Source organism: Fundulus heteroclitus, chromosome 17 (genome assembly GCF_011125445.2).
Source record: "Fundulus heteroclitus isolate FHET01 chromosome 17, MU-UCD_Fhet_4.1, whole genome shotgun sequence".
Taxonomy (NCBI): Eukaryota; Metazoa; Chordata; class Actinopteri; order Cyprinodontiformes; family Fundulidae; genus Fundulus; species Fundulus heteroclitus.
In genome coordinates this window covers 8,636,257-8,657,603 of record NC_046377.1, presented here as the reverse complement: position 1 = coordinate 8,657,603, position 21,347 = coordinate 8,636,257, and the positions used below count along the sequence as shown (strand labels likewise).

The 21,347-nt window shown below is 41.9% G+C and overlaps 1 protein-coding gene across 4 annotated transcripts in view; it reads right to left on the bottom strand.

Annotated features, from left to right (window-relative positions):
• Positions 1-21,347, bottom strand: part of foxp2 (forkhead box P2) — a 128,745-nt gene extending 107,398 nt beyond the window's left edge. For 2 of the 4 annotated variants that reach the window (XM_036149220.1, XM_036149226.1), the window contains exons 1-3: positions 20,869-21,347; positions 10,295-10,367; positions 9,653-9,715 (exon numbers count right to left, since the gene is read on the bottom strand). The gene's annotated coding sequence lies outside the window, so the exon portion shown is untranslated. The remainder of the gene's footprint in view (positions 1-9,652; positions 9,716-10,294; positions 10,368-20,868) is intronic. The other 2 variants (XM_036149221.1, XM_036149227.1) reach the window with 2 other exon arrangements.

Here is a 21,347-nt window from a genome sequence, read left to right as displayed (position 1 = left end):
AATTTTAATCTATTGTGGTTTCACAAAAAGATTAGCTGATGTCTGAAAATCACATGAAGTTAATAAACTAAACAATCCTAATGTTATTTTAGACATGACAATCTGCTTCATCTACGACTAAAATCTTCTTAGGACCAGACATGTTGTGGATAAACACAGTTTAAGTGGCATGACAGACTTCTTGGAATAACATTTTGACAGCTACATTACTGTTGTGTTGGTAAACCCTTACAGGTAAAACACAAACAGATTATGTGGAAAAAGTGAGAGCTGCAAAACTCGTGAGTCGCTAATATAATATATTCTGGTGACACAGTTGTTGAGAGGATTGGGTTGAGACATGGCAGCGTACATATGAGTGGCATTGCTAATCAGAAATGTAGCAAAAATTCCAATGTGTACCTTTTCAGTTATTTTTTGTCACAACGGGCTAGTTCACATTGCGTTGAGTTACAGGTCCTCACATCGGGGTACTTTTAAATGTCTGGGTGAGGTGCCGGTGTGTCAGGTTCCAGGGATACCACTCCATGACAACTTTTCTCCTAACTTCCCCCTTCACACTGGATAAATTGACTTACAATCTCTGATTTAATGAATAAAATTTGAGTTTGGACGTATCTATCGCTACTTCTGTCTGAGTAGACATTTTTTATGCTCTGTGATTGAGTCGGGCGCACCAAACCTAATGGCACCACTCTTCTGCAAAATTCCTTTGTTCTCGGTCTTGTGTTTGCTTTTTTCCATCAAGCGTTTTTTTTTTTATATTTGTCATTGAAGTGAATAATACTATTGTAAGCTATAAGCCGGAACACAAAGTGTCTGAAAAAGAAAAGTTGTAAAAATGATGAAATGTGACCTTCAAGTAATGTTTTCAATGCCTTGCCCCTCCTTCCCGGCGAGCCAACCACAGCTAACTTTAGCTCATTCTCTAGGTATTTATACATGGAAAGATGTGTGTCGTGCTCCTTATTGAATGATAGCTGGTAAACATTGTCATTTAAAAAAAAAAAGACAGGATTAAACCCTGCTTTGCCCATTGAGTGGAACAGTACGCAAAAAGAGAACGGGAACAATTGCCAATGGAGGACGGTATCACAAGGGTCCAATGTCTGCTGTGATGAATATGTGGGAGATTATAACCCATTCCATCATTTCCATAATGCAAAAGTCATTTTTTTTTCTTCATCACCCCGCAGACTATTCACTAAATAAATGAGAAAACTATCACCGGCGTAGAAATATTCGACAAAAGGCAGAAGGGAAGGAGAGTGAGATTTGAATGACCCCCCGCGCCTTTGACAATACAGGCGCTCTTCGGACACATTCGGAGGCAGCGGAGTGAGTAAGACCTGGTAGAGTATTTATCAATGGGCACAATACAAATGTATTACCATGTCAGCTATACCACTTCACAGCACAGAAAGGAACTTCAGTGAATACAAGAAAAGTTGGATATAAAATTAGGGGGGTGGGGGAATTTGAGGGCACGGTTCTTTTGATGTGCAGCGTTACGGCCTCGATAACACAATAAACTGAAGAATAATTTAGTGGACACTAGGTTTAAAGCCACAGAGTCAAACCCATGCATTTAACCAATGAGTTAACGATCCAACTTAAGATGAATAAAACTGCGTTAGTTTTAAAAACGTCTCATGTAAAGAATTTGAACGAGCATCAGGATGAAAGGAAGTAATTAGTTTTAGCTGAGGGTACAATAGTTATACGCCTTGAAACCTTCCACATTTTGTGGACTTAAAGTCAGAAGTTTCAGTGCATTTTATTGGGGTTTTATGTGATGAGGCAACACAAAGTAGTGCATATTTGTGAAGTGGAAGGATACTGATCCATAGTTCCCATTATTTATTACAAATAAATCTGTGAAAATTGTGCTGTGCATTTGGATACAGCTGCCCTAACTCAGTACTTTGTAAAGCCACTTTTCCTCACAGCACAATGATGCCACCCCCATATTTACAACTCAAGCATGGTTGCTACTTTGCGTTTGCAATTCTGTAAAATATAGAATGAAAGCCAAATATCAACTGATAGGAAATGCTTTCATTTGAATGTATGTATTGGCTATGATTGGGCATTTTGTAACTCACTCGTTTAAATTGATCCGAGCCATTTCCTAGTAGCTCCTTCTGTGTGGTTGAGTTAAGAGTCCTGCTGGCAAGTGAACCTCTGCTCTAGTCCCAACTCTTTTAAGGCCTTTATCAGGCTTTCTTCCAAGATTGTCTGCTTTTAGCTTTCTCCATCTTCCAGTCAAATATAGTTTGCCTCCCTGTTCCAGCTGTAAGAGGAGCACGCTACTACCAAAAACAAACCCATTGGAAACAATCTGATCTAGTTTAACATTTTATTAAACACAAACAAAGGAAATGCCTCTTGCATTGCATATTTTATGAAATAAGAACTTCACCACATAATCTAAGTCTGCCTGTTACTTATATAGAGAGCCCCTCCAAAAAAGCTTAGACTTGTGAAATTCCCGAGCCTTAGAAAGTAACTCTGTGCCCCTAGCTCTCTTCACACCTCAACATCACTGACATCTTCTCAGCCATTCACTTGATGCATTTCTGTCTCTTCATGCGAGCGTAAGTGAACGAGAGAAAGCCTCTGCAGGGCCAAGTGAATGGGAGTGTGTGCCATCTCCTCATCTATCCCCGAGATTTCTCCCCTGGTAGCCTAGTTTATTTACTTTATCTGCTATATAATGCTTCAGTGAGCATTAGCAACTTTGAGACACAAGTTCCAATCAGCCGTAGAGCCGCGGCGCACGCTCGGCCATGCGCATGCTCAGCCAGGTGCGGAGAAAAGATGAAAACTGCCGTCAAAGAGATGGCAGCGCCATAAAGTGAAAAGCTGACAAAGAGGTCCCAGAATAATACAAAAAAAAATTAAACCAGACAGCCGGAGGAGAGGAAGAGTGGGGAGAAGAGCAGAAAAGAAGAAATCTAGAAACAGAAACTGCACAGGACAGGATTAAGAGGAACAGAGGGGAACAGGTGGAGGTGGGTTAAAGAAGTAAAAAAGAAACAGCGAGACAGGAAGACGGGGCTTGACTGACAAAAGAAATCATGGAAAGAGACAAAAACAAAGTAAACGAGAGAGAGAGAGAGAGAGAGAGAGAAGGGAAGAGACGAAGGTAGAGGCAAGAAGAAAAGATGTTCTCCCAGGGCAGCGTGGAGCAGGTCTTGTCCAATAAACACAGGTGAGCAGCTCGACAGCCTAAGACCACCGAGCTGACTGACAGCAGAAAGCTCTCACTGACCGCCGGCTTTATGTTACATGACACGAGGAGTGCAACTCAACTGACAAAAGAGGAGCCGCCTGAACCTCTCGGCGCGCAGGAGGGAGAGGGTGAACGGCACCCATGCTCACTGTTTAAGGCAGCCTTCACACACAGCGCCCGCCATGCAGCAAAACACACAGATGCGCTCAGACAGGAGCAGAGTGAAAACCGTTTTTTCCTTCACAGGTGAGCAGAAGAGGGAAACACCCTGGCGCTTCGGTTAGTTAGTACGAGAAAGCGAGGAGCTCGATTGCGGGGTGGGGTGGGATGGGGGGTGGCTGGGATGTATGCTGTGTGCCGACTGAATCTTTTCCACATGACGGGCCTCGGGCTGTTTTTGTCAACTGCACTCTTGAGCAGCAAGGAGTCAGGTAGTGTGACCACATGATTGCCCAAGAGGCACCATGGTGAGAGGAGGGGAGGGAGGGAGTGAAAGGGAAGCGAGGACCAGGGAGAGAGGGAAGGGGGTGGGGTGCTGGGGTGGGGTGGACAGGGCCAATGCAACACGCATGATGAGGTGTAATCACAAACCCCATTCAGGGTGCAGTGGAGTTTGTCAACATACACACATTCACATTCCACTGTCTGTCAACTCCATGACCCAAATCGAGCATGCCGGCTGAGTTTATGTGTGTTTCTCCCCCCCCCCCCCACTGCACACACACTGATACTTTCTACCCATTTTGCCTCCAACCAGGTAGGAACAGTTGCCCTGTCTGGCTTGCGGGTTGCGGCCAGCAAGTCTTTGTGCGAAGCTCTAGTAGGCTACTGCCGCCACTGGTATCCCTTTTCAAGCTGCGATCAAATGTTCATTATGAACAAAAGACTTGGCTTGTTGCCTCTGGAGTAAAAGCTTTTCTCACTGGCTGGAACCGCGTTGTTTGATATGAATCGTTTACATTAAGAGAGACTGAGAATAGGGGGGGGAAAAAATTATACTGTTGTGAAAATCAAAGCTCTATCTTGGGACAATTTCCAATCAGGTTTAACACACGTAGGAAAACTACTATGCAAAGAAATTTCATGTAAGATGATGTGAATGCTACATTATGTGTGCCTTGCAACAGTTAAAAGAGCCGCTGAACTTCTTTTTTTCCACGTTTTGTCACCATCCAAAAAATGTGAACGTATTTTATGGGGGCATTATGTCTCCTACAGCTTTGAACGTCTGCAGAGAAACATCTTTGCATTTACATTACATTCTCAATTCAAGCCATCATCCCCATAACTGTTGAAGAAAAGCATCCCCGCAGTATGATACAGCCACCACCTTGGGGGCGTTATCGTTACCGATGTGAACTGCTCAATATATCACATTATTGATTTTAGGCCATATCACCCAGCCATACCATAAATTGTTGCTTGCATATTGCATTCTAGATTTTTACTGGGATATGTTTACACCAAAAAGCATAATGTTATCAAAATCAAACAGAGCTCTTGTAGCGTACTTAAGTGCCAAGTTATACTATATGCACAAATTAACACATATTTGCCAAAAAAAAGCAAAACCAGAACCAAACTCTCCTCTAAATGCAGATTTATAGTCAAACCTGTTCTTAGAGTTATTTTCATTTTACAGAGAAGCTTGCTCTGCTCTGTTATCTACAATATCCCTGCACTGCTGCCAGGTGCTGCTTCACTTTCAGACTTTATGCAACAAAAAAATGTGACACACCTGCAATGGAGTGTCTGCCCCCTTCTCTGTTTTCATATAATGGTATGACCCTATATAGCAACATGTGATTGGCCGCATGGCGCCCATGCAAGCCAATCAAAACAAACTTCCGCCGTGAGCAGAGCTGGCTCAAACGCCCGCTCTTCCAATTTACTCCAAAGCATGGGCTCTCAGAGCCGCATCTTCTGCACATGACATCACTATCTGCAGACATCTGCTGCTCACGGAAGTTTTTTGTCAGTAAAATGTGTTTCTCATGTGCTATCCTAGCCTGTGTTGCTAACAAACGGCCGACTTATTTGTGAATTGAAAAGTAGGCAGGTTATCCGAGGGCGGCGGCAGCGGACGTTTCCTGCCCAGGTGCTGCTGCATCGAGCAGGTGGTATTGTGTGAAGCTAATTCACTTTTGCAGTACATGTACTACACCGTGTTTCCTTTTTTTTTGTTAGCTTTACAGCGATCCCACACTTCTGACACTTTGTCGTTTTCTCTGTGCTTCTTTTTTTGCTGCTTCCCGTCTCCCTCAACAGCTGATAACCACACTTGGCATCCACTTATCAGCAGCGTAGGCTATCATTAGCGGAAGTGAGAGCGATATGAAACACAAAGAATCACCCGGCCGAAACACAGCGCGCTGAATAGTTAAACAGAATGTAACCAAGCCTCGAGGCAGATCATTTGCCTCGAGGAATTCTAGTAATCAAGTTAATCAAATAATTCGAGGAATCTGCGGTTAATCTGCGGCTAATAAAATACCAAAAAATATGTTTTATTGTGTGTATATATATATATATATATATATATATATATATATATATATATATATATATATATATATATATATATATATATATATATATATGAGATATATATATATATATATATATATATATGAGACAAAGCAATGAGACAATGTTTGCATTTTAAAAATGTTTCACATACTTTAGATTCTGCATGAAGTTCTTGGCAACCTGGACTGAAACAGTTCAATGGCAGGTACTATTACTGTATATTTAGTTTATGTTGCGATGACAATTTCCCTTATGAAACACCGGACTGTTGAATGGCTAACATAAACTTTGGACTATGTGCGCAGGCTAAAAAATGGCTCCGTGACAGTTTGCTGATAACACACAAGTTCAATCTGTCAGGGCAATCAGCGTTTAGACCTTGAGAGAAGAATGGCGGACTGTGTGCGACTGATCCGCAGGACAGGATCACCTGCGAGCGAAGCCGCTCGTAATTCTTCCCACCTGAAAGACGGAGTTCAACCCAAAGTCAGGCCTCTCTGATGTCATCCCAGCCTGAGGTTGGGTTTCACAATAATCTCAGGCTCTTGGACAGATGCCATCCAGCCCAGCTTCCGCACTCAACGTTTCTCCAATTAGATTGCGGGGGAAAGGATAACACATGAAATACTAGATGCTTTTTTTTTTTTTTTTTTTCACTGGCCTCACGTATGCAATGTTTGCAATCATTCATTTCCAGAGTGTCAGCCTTCTCTAGAAGAAGGTGCACGGTGCAATTGGACGGGCTCCAAAGTAAGCTCAGGCCACCTTTGCTGAGGAAAAGCAGACTTTTTTTTTATTATCTCTCTGAAAATTTGTAAACGACACTTATTTCTTGAAATACAAAATAAAATGGAATGCTGAAAACAGCTGGGTAAAAGCTAAGAGACACGAGGATCAATAGCCTCACTGAGACTTTTTATCTTTTCTTAAGCAATGATGGCAATACTCATTTTGAGCCTCCCCTGCTTTCTACCTTCATTCTCATGGCAACTGTGCACTCTGGACAAACACTCTCCGTGCAATTTCTTTTCTTCACTCCCGTCCGTCAACTCTGCACCTCCATATGCTTGCTTGTTTTTCTACTCTGACCCTCAATCATTTCTCTTTCAGATGTGTCGAGTGCCTGACAGTTGCTAGGAAAAGCTATGACACAGAAAAAAAAAAAAGAGGAGGAATTTGAAATGTTTACACAAGAGTTGGAAACCTAGACTCGAATCAGTCTTGTTATTATCAGCAAATGTCCAAGGAGGGGAAAAAAAGCGAGGGATATAAATATCAGGTAGGAAAATATACCTCCCTTGTGGAAATAATTTGAATAAAATCAGGAGTCTATTTATCAGAGAGATTAGCGGTGGGCAGGTTTTCATTGGTTCGACCACTCTTGCTCCACTTTGCTCCCAGCATGACACCATCAGACCTTCCAACTAAACTTTATTAAGTTGAAAAATGAAAAGTTGGGAATGTGCAAAACTTTCAACAACTCCCTCTCCCCAAGTGTAGACAAAACAGCGGACCATAGAGAGAAGAATGGCAGCAGAGCAAAAGCAAGGAGAGGGAAAGCAGGGAAAGTAAACCTTTGATGAGTAAGACTTTTTTTTTTTTGTTAAGCATCGGGGCTTAACTTTAAAATATTCTGGGTGGACGTGAATGGGGGATTGACCAAGGGCCCTGATCTTAGCCACACACTGGGGCACTGGGGTTAATGGTGGATAAGGATTAGAAAAAAAAAAAGGGGGTTGCTTTTCCTGATCTCCAGCCACCCCCACATCCCGCTATCCAGTGTTCAGATTCTCCACCAATCCCAAAGCGGCCACACAATAGAGGCTACCAATGGGGAACGGTCAGAGTCCCTTTGATTTTTGCCTTTACCCCATCGGCCGCTTCTAGTGCCCAGGGTAAAGGCCCGCGGAGGTTTCCCCTGTTTGCCTACTCACGGGAATGACAGTTAGCAGGCTCAGAAAAACCATTGGGGGATTGAAAATGGAATGACAAGGGGGTCTCTGATCTATGACAAGAAATCAATTTCAGACTGGAAATGTGAGCAGAGGGCTGTTCAGTCCACACTGCGGCTTCTTTAAAGCAACCAAAGATATGCTTAATTGCTGTAGATTTGTCTTCTTCTTTTTTTTTTGTATGTCCACACTGTAAGTGTGGCTTGCAGTGTTGGAGTAATTACACTTTTTGGCAATGATTAGAAGAACGTCTTCTGGCCAGCAGATATGCAGTAAGGCTTCATCTTTGAAGATTTAACTGAAGTACTAGACAAATTAAGAACTAATATTTAAATCTCTTTTAGGTGGAAATCTGGACTCAAGAAACCCCGGGACTGTTGAAGAGTTCAGCTCTGCATCTCGCAAATTTTCTAAATAAATCTTCACCTTAAGCTTCTATTTCTGCTTCATCTTCACTCATATTGGGACTTTAGATTACCTTAAAAATGGGAGGGAAGTGTATATAGCTATAGAAGATGCAAGCACAGCTTTTTTTTTTTACATAAAGTGCCGCTTCTAATGGCCATTTTTAGTTAAGAGACCCAATTGTTTTCAATCATCCATGTCTTTCACACAGTGAAAATCAAGTCTGTGGCACACAGAAAACTTTTAGAAGACTGTAACGAATATTGGAGATGGAAATTAGCTATTTTTTTCTTGATCAGCCCTGATCATTGATTGGCAAGTCAAAAACATTTTATCTTTTTTATATGCATCAAATCAACCTATAGCATGTACTTTAATGGACTTTTATGAGTATAACAGAAAAAGAAATCTCACAGTTTAGGGATAGATGCTTTAATGCTAAAATGGAATATCTATCTAGTCCTATCCATATTCAAAACTTCTATCTGTACAACCACATTTGTATTCCTCTTAAAAACAAAACAGAACTGGTCAAACTCAGAATCGGCAAGTAAGAACTCAAAGTGAACAGGAAATCGATTTTGGCCATACAGAACAAGCCTGATCAGTTCATGTTGAATAAGATTCTGAATGTGATCTGCACAATGTACTGAATCAAGAGTTATTTACTCAATTGGAGCTTAGTAGGACGACCAAACAAACTTATTGTGATAAAAAAAATGTGCTTATAACACAACATCCAAAAAAAAAAAAATATTATATAGGTGTGGAAATAATCTTGTATGAAATTTACAAAGGACTCTTCACGTTTTTTTTGGAAGTCTAAAAATAATTTAGATCTTTTCAGCCAGCTGACCAGCTGTGTGCAGTAACAGGTGGGGAAAAGGAGGTTTGCATCACTCTGCTCTTTGTGCAGCCAGAAAAAAAACAGCATTTAATCTGGCACATTTTATGGTCACTAAATAAAATAATTTTTAAATCACAGGAACGTTGTGATGGAAAGTTCAGCACTTGTGAAACAATAGCCAAACATAAACCAAAGCCACACTTATAAAAACTGAGGCATATTGATATAGTTAATGACACGTGTCAATCGACACCTTTAAAATGTCTGAAAAGCAATTCAATCTCCAAAATATTTAACTATTACAATCTCAAGGTAACTTGTAATAGTTATAAATTATGTGAAAAGTTGCCTATATTAGGTTTAAATTATTTCAACTTCAACTTATTTTCTGTTCTTTGCAATATCAAAGGAACATTAAAATAAAAAAACTGTTTTATTTACTTGCATGTATTTTGTGTTTCTGCTACCTGGTCTTCTTAAAGTGATGATTCCAGACCAGCTCATAAAACAAAACCTTGCGCGGTGAAACATACTCCACCCATACTTCCTTCCCCCAACAAAGACTGTGTTTAACTAAAACTGAACTCCCTCCACAGTTTACTGACTGATGTGGCTCGTCGCAGCAAACACAACATCCATTATCATCAGGCATGCAGAAGAACTAGTAAAATGATCTCCACTCACCACTTGTTAACCTCACACTTTGTGTTGTCTTCTTTCTACAGATGCAGAGTGTGCATATTTCATCTAAGAAGAGAAAAACAGGAAAAGTAGATGTCAAAAATCTAAACACACACACACACACTGTTTGTAACCTGCCTTTGGTGTCTGTGTTCCCTTTTCTTTGCATTTGCCTAGTTGGTAACATCTATATACAAGTATTCGGTTTACAGCGTTCGGTTTTGGAAAAGAATTAATGAAGAAGTCAGCAAAATAATACCAAAAGCTGAAATCTGAGCTCGGCCACATTTGCCAGCCAGAGTGCATAACTTCTAAGTGAGAGTAGATTGAAAATCCTTGGGGTGTGAAAACCAAACAGGCACAATGGAAAGGTTGCCCAGTGGAGGGGGAATTCTATCAGTGTGGACAAGATGAAGATTTGTTACATTTGAAGAGGAGGAATGGGAACCCTGCGACCCCCCCACCACCCAACCGCTACAATCATCCACACACGTAGACATAAAGTACTGTAACGGAGCTTTCAATGATGCACACCTTGATTTACTGTTATCTAAATACTGACAGGGGAAAAGATATACTCAACGCGGCTCTAATCTTTCCACGGGTTAAAGAGTTGACACGAGGGGATTATGTTCAAACACTTACCCTAAGGGAGAAAACTTGCTTTTCGTTGACGTCCTTCGCAAGGTGGGTTGGGGAGTCCGGCGATGTCGGCTCACTAAGACAAGAGAAAACCCAAAAGCACTTAGTTAGGCCGTATCTGCATCACAAAACGCATTTTTTCTTTTCCCCCCACACACATTTGGAACATTATTGCTATTGCGGGCAAGTGTGGGCTAGACGATGTGTTGCATAACTATTTTCTGCATGGTGTGTAGGTGAAAGCAATAAATTTTAAATCAACAAAGTGCACCTGGAATTCGCTCTGAAGCTTGAGAGAGAGAGAGAGAGGGGGTGTGCGAGTGTGTGTGTTTAAGTGCATGCACTAACAGGCAATGTATAATATACTATCCCCAATACACACACACACACACACACACACGCGCACACACTCTCTCCAAAGTTGAAAGGTGCTGTGCCTGCAAGGCTCAAGCTCTCAGCGCAAAGTAAATCACGCTGTTAACCTGACACCATTGATTTTCTCATGTACCCCATTCAGCTGCCTGCATCAAAACACACATGCTAGGGACCATTAGGATGAAGGGTTCTGTTGTTTTAATCACACCAGTGCAGGAGGAGTGCTCGGTATCCCCGACTGCAGCGACTGATGCGTCCCATTTACAGTTAAAAATAAAAATAATTACTTTGGAGAATGGGAGTAGCACCTGGGGCACAGAAATTGACACAATGGACTGAGGTGTGCGTATTTGCGTGTGTGCTTTGCCTCTTTTATTCTCCCAGAATTCCAATGACCCCTACAGGCAACCAGCGGCTGCCGAATCCTGAGGAATGTGCTCTCTGAACTGTACAAAAAAAAAAAAAAAGGGGGTCTCGGCTAAAAGGGAACAACCAAAAACCAAAACGCATGCAAACTGTGGTAGCTACTCACTGCTGTGAGTTTGTGGGGGAGCATTTCGCTCAAAACTGGCCACAGGTTGGGTGGGGGGGCCGAGGTAGTGACATAGATAAAAGTTTGAGAACATAATTTTTATTTTGTGTAACATTTTTAAATCTTAATTTTTTTAATTAACCTCTTCAAGAATGCTGCAAAAAGGCAGGAAAGGGTCCTGCAGGAGATAGTGAGAGGAGCTGTCCAGCATCTGTTCTAAAAAAGGACGGCGGTTATTTCACCCTGTCTGCCACATGGCTTTGCATTCAACTTTGTCTGGTATGAAATGAAGTCATTTCCAGACGATGTTATGTACCGACCATGCATCAATTCATGATCACTGAGGTGAAATTTCATACCCAGCTAATGACTTAATGTCATTTTCTATGATCTACTGTAAGGCTACAAGACTCAAACAAAGGATATCCACTACCACTTAATTTGTCATAAGTAGAATCAATACAAATAAACGGATGAGCAATAGTTTAAGTACATGTGTATAAAATAGTTTGCAGCTCCAAAGTAAAAGTAGTTAAGGATGAAATGGTAATGTGGGCAGTCTTAATTATGATGCAGCTTTAAACTATTTTAACAATGTATTTTGTTGTCTGATCTTTTTAGGCTTTAGTCAACTTACTTGACTAAACCCTAAAGCCTGACTGCATACTTTAATCAGCTTAGTTGACTAAAGTATGGAGTCATAGACGAGTGGGAATATTTCTTATGGAGGCTCAGAATAAATGTTTTAATTTGTAACACAGACAAACTAATTTTTTTTTTTTTTAATGAAGACAACTTAATTTAGGTTTACGCCTTGTATTGCTGAATGCTAATTATTGTGAACATCAAGTCTCATTGGATATTTTTACACATAACTAAAATTAGACCTGACTTCATTTCATTCTCCTCCAAAACGTTTTGCTTTGTTTTTATTTGTTGACACAAATGTGGATGCTTTTTGGTACAGTTCTAGTGATCACTCTGAACATTATTCTAGGCTCTTCACCTCATCTCCACAAACTCTATGAACTGCTCATATCAGGGAAAGCAGAACCACAAGACTGCTTCACAGTCCGGTGGCTCTGTTCAATGATTCCAGGCATTTCTTATTTTCTTTAACTCAAAAAGTACACCTGGGCCAGTGCTGTTTTTGAGCGTGGGTTGTTTGTACCCTCAACCTCCAGTCAACCGCTGCAGATTGCTGCTCATAGTGACGGGGTTCAGGTGGAGGGTTCCTCCTGTTAAAAAAAAGAGTTGTTCCTTTTCACTGTCACCACGTGCTTGCTAAAGATGGGGAATTGCTGCAAAGTTACAGACTCGGCTGGACTTCCTTATATAGATAATTTTTCACCATGTGGCATTATAATTTAAATTATATGCAATATTGCATGTATGAACGTATTTAATCAATTATGAATCCATTTAATTGGGTAGTATTGGGAACTATATATGACTTGGATATATAGTTCTGGAAATGAATCAAACCTGATTGTCTTGTAAAGTATCTTTAAACTGCATCTGCTGTAACCTGGCACTGCATAAATAAATGTAATAATTAAACTTATGCTTTATATGGAAACGACAACATGATTTAGATTGATTTGAACAAATATGCTTCAGATATAAAAATGTAAAAGCCCCTTTTCCAAATCATTTCTTCCCACATAGACTCCAACACCTTTTGTTGCAGTACACGTGCTGTACACGTGTCATATTTTATTCACACGAAAAGCATTTGGCATCCCATTAGTCTGTATAACCTCCGGTTCTTGGTGATTTCCAAATACAACATGTGTACTTTTGCCAAATGTAAAACCATTGGTGAATTCTATCAACTTATAAATATGGCTAATGCATTCAAGTATTCATGAAGGCCTAATAATGCTATAGGCTAATATTTACATAAAGCACACCAAGTCAAGATAAACTATTTAAGGCCCGGGCCGCAAATACCTCCACACTGCAGAAAAAAAAGGAGGGTCCTGCCATGAAAGAGGACATTATGCTAACAAGTCAGATTACTGTACACAATAACTTTATCTTAAAAGTAAATACCATCCTTGGTGGGGTGTTATGGAAAGTCGCTGGCAATATTTCTGTGGGGACCAAACGCTCCTTATCAGCATTAGTCGAGCGATTCAGGCCTGCCCGAAGAAAGATGAGTCTTCAAACTCATTCTATTCATGGTCAGACGTGTAATTACCCTCAGCTCACAGTCTAGACGTAACCGCTTTCACAGTATTTAAGACCCTCCCTATGCAACGCACGGACGCTGGCTCCCACCACAGAGCCCTGCGCGTTAAATCTGTGGGCAGATAAATTAGCGAAGAATGCAATAAAATAGACACAATGAGTGGAACTTTATCCTCCCCGCTGCTAAATGAGATTTCTTTGAAATGCAGATCAGTGGCTCTAGATTAGTGAATTTTAGCTGCTGTCAACATCATAACAAAATACAAATGCGATTGTTCGCCGCTGCCTTATCTCCTTGCTTCCATCTGCTGGCTGGTTATTTACTCCCCCCTGATTTACTATGCAGATCTAAATAAGTCGCATCAAAAGGAGGGCTTACTGCACAATGCCGTCTTAAGCTTCTACATCAAGGTATTTGAAAAACCGGTAGTCACATGAAAAGGCTGCCCATCAAAGGCACATCTCTAATGAACTCTCCCGTATCAGAGGGGGCTTGTGGGGGCCCTGGCTTTAATACCATCTGTGTGGTGAGAGAGAGGCAGACCTGAGAGCCAGACCCACCGAGCCGAGGTGGAGAAAGACAGGAGAAAGAGGAAGGCCTGAGCTATCAGATGAGATTAACTCAGCGCTGAGGCTAGTTATAGGTTTTTCCATCCATCCATCAAAATTTGGAGTGTCGGCCGAAGGAGGAACTCCACGAAACACATCAGTGGTACAGGATTAGAGGAATGCAAAAAATGGAAAAGATGGGCCTCGGGTTTATTTCTCTTAAAAAAAAAAAAAAAAAAAAACGGAGAAAAACTAACCCGGACAAAGCAAACATGCTTTGAAATGAAAAACTATCAAATCCTGCCAATAATTATATGTCACCATAGGTGGATTAATCGTGATCTGCCGTAGCAGATGAAAAAAAAAAAAAAAAAAAAAAAGAAACATACCCTACTATCGGAGAGCTTTGGCCATCTCCACGGAGCTCGTGCTTTATTATCCTGCAAAAACCTTTAATTTCATGGTGTATTTGTTGCATTCAGCGCACAGGGCGGATTACAACTGACAATCTCCAGACTTATATGGAGGAAAATAAACTGCATGAAGGGATCATGATTTGTAACCCCGCCGCCAACCGCCGCTGCCACCACCGCCGACCTGCTTATTATCCCTGCGTCTGGATGAAGGGGAAGACCCCCACTGACGAGCCCCCAGTTTACCAGTGAACAATTAGCCCCGGAGCATGAGCGGGCCAGGCGCTGGCACATGTGGTTAAGAGGCGAGCGCTGCGGGACAGCGCCAGATGATGAAGGGATGAGGATGGGAAGAGGGGGAGGAGGAGAGGACGCTGCAGGAGTGGGGAGGACTGGAATAGGCGCGTGGCAGGCACGCGTTCACCGGGTTTTTTTTGACTCGTAAGCATCTATGGTACAAAAAAATATTCACTCCCCTTTTAATTTTGCACGTAATGGGAACGTGAAAGTGGCGTGAAACTTTTTTGGAATCCCCTAAATAATCAGTCTGTTTAGATGCTTTTTTTTAAATAAGCTTTACATATGTTTACATAAATAATTTGTAAAAATAACTGCAAAATGATGTCATTTTGCTTCCACCTGGCAACAGTTTAGCACTTTTCCGCCCCCGGTACAAGTCCTTTGCTGCTTCTGCAGATTTCCTTTCATCATTGCTCTTTAAGCTTCATCCATCTTCCCAATGATTCTGTTCCTACAGAAAAAAAAAAAAAAAAGAAAAAACAATCCCCACAGCATGATGGTGCCACCACCAAATTTCACCATGGCGATTGTGTTTTAAGGGTAATGTGCGGTGTTAATCGCTACGTGCAATTTGCCTGTGGCACCCTTTTGCATTTCTATCTGTGATTGAACTAATTATCTGCTACATTGTGCTGATCTAGCCTACAAAATTCCAATAAAATAACAGAGGTTTGTGGTATAAGTGTCAAAATGTCCAAAAAAAGTGCAAGGGATATCAGTCATTTCAAAGGGTGACGTGCAGTATATCCACTTTTCAGAGCATATAAAGATGAACAGTGTTAGAGAGATTAACCCCTCCGTTTTGCTGCCAAATATCTTTTTTTTTTTTTTTAGAACCCATCCAAATTGAACTGCCAATGTGAAGGCACCTGGTGGCTGAGATCCAACTACCGCACCCCCCCCTGCTCCCCTAACCCTGCCTCAAGCATCTTTGCTGCTGGGTGGCATGCCAGCTGGGCTTGGTGCCAGTCGCATTTACAACCACAAGGGACCCTTGTCTTTTTGCCTTGCCTAATGAAATGACAAAACAACAGATTTGCATATGCAGAAACAGGTGTTGTAACAGGTTTGATTCCTCTTGACCCGAGTCGTGTTAAAGAGAGCACGAGCACAGGAAATACCCGAAAAACAAAGTTTACGACCAACAACTTGCCCGGAGGTGTTTTCGGCTCTGATGGGCGCTCGAGTCCGCACCATCTGCCCCGCTGTTTACCCGAAATGACAACCTAAATTAAAACCCGCTCATCAAATATCACAAAAATAAACCCTTGTTGTTTGCCAGCTCCATATGTTTTGACTACTTCGTTTCGTTCTCGGGGAGTTGCGCTGGAAGCTGAACTTCACGGCCCGTGACTGTGATTCAAGGGAAATCCAGGAAGGCGCACGGAAGGCTGTAATTACCCACCCACCGATCTGCTGCCTTCAGACCGAAGCCCTGCGTCATCCTACACGCTACCCGAGTCTATCCAGCCCACATGGCAAAGGAGAATACAAAGTGGTGGAAACAGCCGCCATTGTTTAGGATAAGATCAAGGACTGCGAGATGAGCGGTGCTCGGATGGCGAGACGATACGGCCGAGGACGGCAGAGACGCAAATCCAAAGTTGAAACGATGCATTTGTACAAATGTCAAATGTCTCTCCTCTACATTTTGACCACATTAAGTCTTGACACAAATGGGGCATGACTTGGAGCATTCATGCAGCTAGCGTACAACAACCTTTGCCTGACCACGGTCCTCTCTACGCCACTGCCCCCAACGACAACCCCCCCCCCTCCCTCCCATTTGCATTATGCCTCCTGTTTTTGTTTAGATGGGTGAGACAGAAGGAACAAACCCGAGACAGTCGTGACCCTGCGCGAGTGTTGTAACTTGGTTTAGAGCTATGCCAGCAGAAGGCAGCACCATATGCCCTCAGCCTCGAGCTGGATGCTCTTTCTGCAGCCTAATGTGCCTGTCAAAAACTGTTATTGTCATTACCCCTCCCCTTGTTTTGTTTTTTTGGTTTTTTTACCCACAACATGTTGGAAATAAACAGATCTTTTTTTCTCCTCGTCTGTGCCTTTATGCTTTTTCTTTTTATCTTAATACATCTCGTCAATGCAAAGCGACATTGTTTTAATAGCTACTCTGATTCACAATTCTGAGGAAATGATCGCTGCATTAGTAAGTAACTCAGACCTTTTCCTGTATCTAAATTTGATTTGGCTAGCTTATATTTACTAGAAAGGATCTAGAAGATGTCTTGACAACAGTGTGTACATTTAGAGGAGGGCCGAGGCAGCTACTGCTCTCGGCCCCAGTGATGCCCCGAATGATGTCTGACTGTTTACGAGTGACAAGGCCGGTGGCTGAACGGTCTGAGCAACATCGACCTTGCCTCTTACCACGAGTGACCCTTCTGTCTCTTTTATTCAGGGCTAGACCCCAAAACTGATATTTTATTGTCACGCTCTAAAAGCTGCGAGGCGCCAAACACTGTACCGACCATTTTTTTGAAACACGGAGAGCAAAAGCAGCGTTTGGGCTGGAGCCAGTATCGTTTGCTTTAATGTGGAGGCTGTGGCTCTCTGCCTGGCGCACCAGACGTCCAGAACTTGAAGCATTTTTAATTGAAATCATTGCATTTTAATTCAATCACTGCAACTGGCTACGGGTAAGGCTTGTGTACTGGATTAAAAGTACCTTTTGAAATGAAGTCTTAAGCAGCTATTGAACAATCTGTTTCATTAAGCCCACATTTCTGTGTTAAACATCGCCTAGCTTTTTTCACTTGCTTTGTTTTGTTGTTTAGCTCCAATGTAATATTCCAATCTTAGATGGTGTGTATCATTAACTAAAAGTGAAAAATAATCATGATTAACAGAAAAAAAGGGTTCCTATGTGTATATATATATAGTTGAATGGATAGAAAGGGCGCTGTACTATGCTGAAAGGGAGAAAATCGCACAGCAAATATGCCATAAAGGCAAACTGCATGAAAAACTTGAAGCACTTTGCATGCATTTCAAAATCAGCGTTTACACAACCTTAGAATCTGTTTTCCTTTAACGTTTCTTGAATCCCCTTCTTTTCCATTCCGTGTCGGCCATTTGTTTCTGGCTCTGCGAACCCACCAAAACTGACAAACCAAACATGACGTCTGACATCGATGAAAACGAAGGCAATTCCGCGTTAGATTATGAACTGGTAGCGCGCGCGTTCCAACTATCCTCCATAATCCACGTCCCCCTGACCCCGCCCTGCACAGCTCTCTCCAGCCAGGGAGTCACATCGGTTCGTGTCGACTCACAAGTCAGTCTGCTCGGGCTTTAAGAAGTGACCCAGAGCGGAACTAAAAAAGTCTGAGCTGTCTCCAGACTCTTAGTAACTGGGACACACAAAACATCATTACCGTGATGTGGATAATTACGGCGCAAAAAAAAAAAAAAAAAAAGAAGGGGGTGACCTCTTAAGCATGTAATGCACCCTTTTATCTTAAGAAGTCAATCTCTCTCGAGCTGACAGCTTGCAGCGTATGATCCCGGTAAACAAATGCTTTTTGAGCGGCACAAAAGTGCCATTAAAGGCCAAAACTGTCAACACTGATTCCATCCTTCCTTACAGAGAGGAGGGAATCAAAGTGCGAGGGAGGAAAGGGGGGAAGAGAGAAGAGAAGAGCTTGATCACTTCAGGTTGTTTTAAGTTAAATAGAGGTTGTCATGGAAACGTTTCTGTGAGGTTAACAGAGATAAAAAACCTGAACAGGTGCCATTTAAAAGGCTCCCCCTTCCATAACAGAGCAAAGTTAGCCATCCGTGAGCAGTTTCAGTAGATTTGGGCTCTGGGATGTGTTTAGGGAAAGTGATGGCGGTGTACCACTCTCTTAATAGTATTAACCACTTTCCCTGAAATGTAACAACACCTCGAGGGGTTTAGCGAGCTGGCTGCGTAATTACAGAAAGGGTTGAGGGGGGGGTGAAATTCAAAGGCAAAGAAACAGTCAGCAAATAGTTCATAATCTACTTTCCGGTGTTGATCCAAATGTATACGCAACTCATTCAGCGACTGTCAACTTAAAGGGGTTTTCTGCGTTCAACGGGAACGGCACGCGAGAGGCTTTTAATTGAAGCACAAATAACATTAAAAAAAAAAAAAAAAAAAGCTCCCTCCGCTTTCGCCTCAGCTAGAAGCAATCATTTCCATATTTAAGACGCAATCCCACAAACAGCCGGCGTTCATCGAGCTGAAAGCAGCCCCAATCTTAATTTTGATAAATGATTGAAACATATGACAGGGTATACACATTAATCCTGTGGAGGACATTCATTTTCCTATTACCATAATGTAGAGCACGACCACCCGATGATGAATGCAGCAATCAAAAAAAAAATGGGGACGCGGCAAGAGAGAGGGGAGAGCCAGGGGTAATAAGTGCGCTGCTCCCAACATTGGTCACTCTCCATCTCTCCTATTGCCTTGGGGGGGGTTGGGGGGGGGGGGGTAATGCTTCCTAGTGACCTCACTTACTGTCACACACATCATCCCAACAACAGGTAAACAAGGGAGCAGGACCGGCTTTAATTACGTCCTGAGAAATCATACGAAAGGGGGCACTTGAATAAAGGGGCCGACTGTGCACTGTTGCCGACATATTTCATGAGGGGCATTTATTGCAGCCTTGGCCTTTGAAGAGTAAGAGCTGCTGAGTGAAAGGGGAGGTAGGGGGTGTGGGGGGGGGGGGGGGGACTTGGCCCACACCTGCATAACTGGGGAAGGGGGAACACCTGTGCACCCTGCAGCCTGAACAACGAGGGTGGCTGCAGCTAAATCCGAGAGGTGAAAGCCGATCAGAGGACAGGCCTGTTGGAATTTCTTTAAAAAAAAAAAAAAAAAGATAAAGAAAAAAGAAGAAAAAGTTATGTAAATTTTTTCCTCCCCTCTGTAATCAGAGGCGAAATGATGAGAAAGAGTGTGCGAGGAAATTTTGTATTGAGCTGTAATTGTAGGATCTTCATAACACCTAATATCCCTTTTTGACTTGGAGTGGAATATATAGGAAAAATGGAGCATGCAGCAACGGTAAGGTGATCACACTGCTGATGACATCTATTGACGAGGCGTTCAACAGTCCCGTCTGAAATATATGCATCTTAGCGAATAACTTTGCACGCGTGTGTACTTTAAAAGCGATGACGATACAGATGCAATGGAGAAGAGAGACGTAACAGCTCTAGAGACCACTGCCCAAGTGATCCGATTCACAGGTTTTTACTACTCGCAGGTATACGTTTGAGTAAAATTTTAATATTTTTTTTGTTTTATTTTATGAACTACCGACAAAGTTTCTCCCAGATAATAAAAAAGTATTGTCAGTTATTGGTGAAAAATGACAAATGCTAAAAAAAAGGAAAAATGTTCAGTTTTCATATTTGCATATTTATTTTTTTCAAGCACAACACTAATATTTTAACCTCAGAAGAGTTCAGAAATCAATATATGTTGCATTCTCAATCAAATCTTTGATGTTTGCCAGCTTTCCTGTTGGTTTCAGGTGATCAGCACATCATTAAATACAATAAGGGTTTGCTTTTGTGCTGGAATTCAACACACACTGGATTTGTTTTCATACATAAGTGAGAAAAACATTTGTGGTGGTCTCTTTGTCACCCCATAAATGCGTGCAGACTGAAAACGGTCTTAAAACGACATGCAATTACCGTAAAATGCAGATAAATATAATATACTTTTTAAAAACAAAAACTTATGTTAATATTGTAAATATAAGATTTCATATGTGCACATAAGTTATGAACTCGTTTAACTTACGAAAGACAAAGAAAGCGTATCTAACAGGAAAACATTAAAGCTGTAAATTTAGCGGCAGTACCTACTGATAAATAAGCAACTATACACAGAAAATGGTAATTGCACCCATAAATTAAATGAACACGTTTCAAGTAGCGCAGTCTATGACATGGTACGTATTGTTAAAACAATGCAGGTGCGAAATTAGATGGCAACTAAAGTTATACCGCTTTTAATAAACCGACCGTATAAGAAAACGCCAATCATCAGACGCACATCGAGTCCACGCGCAACTTGTAAACAACGAGCTACTGTCTCGAGGCAGGTATATAAACAACACCGGACAAACTTTTACGACCGCGGCGGTCCACACACAAAAAGTCAAAGAATAAGCTGCTTGGGCAGGAAAAAAAAAACAAAAACTTACCACGCACACACACACAAAAAAGGCTGAAAATTTTTCCCTGTTGGTAAAAGTCAACGCACCAGGTGAGAAGTCGTCGTCCCCCTTCTCTGTAAGACTCGCGGCGATGTTTGCACGTGACTGTCCGAGTTCAACATAAACGAGGAGGGGGGGAGAAGAGAGGGGGGGAAGAAAGCAAACAACAAGACAAGAAGCGGTGGTGTAAATAACCAGCTCCAGGAGAAAAAAAAAAGAAAAAGAAAAAAAAGGAAAAAGCTCAGTATTCCTCTGCTGGGCACCGCTGTCTGGAGACACACACTCTCCTCTCCTCCTGCTGTCTCTCGTCAACGCTGCTGTTATTACTAATGCAACAGAGAGGAAAAAGCAGTACACTGAGTCCTGTTTGAATGACGCGCAATGCGAGAAAGAAGCGCCTTGTTTTTTCTTTTTTTTTTTTACCCCCCCTCGTTACCATTCTGTATCTCAAGCAAGCAAGCGCGTAT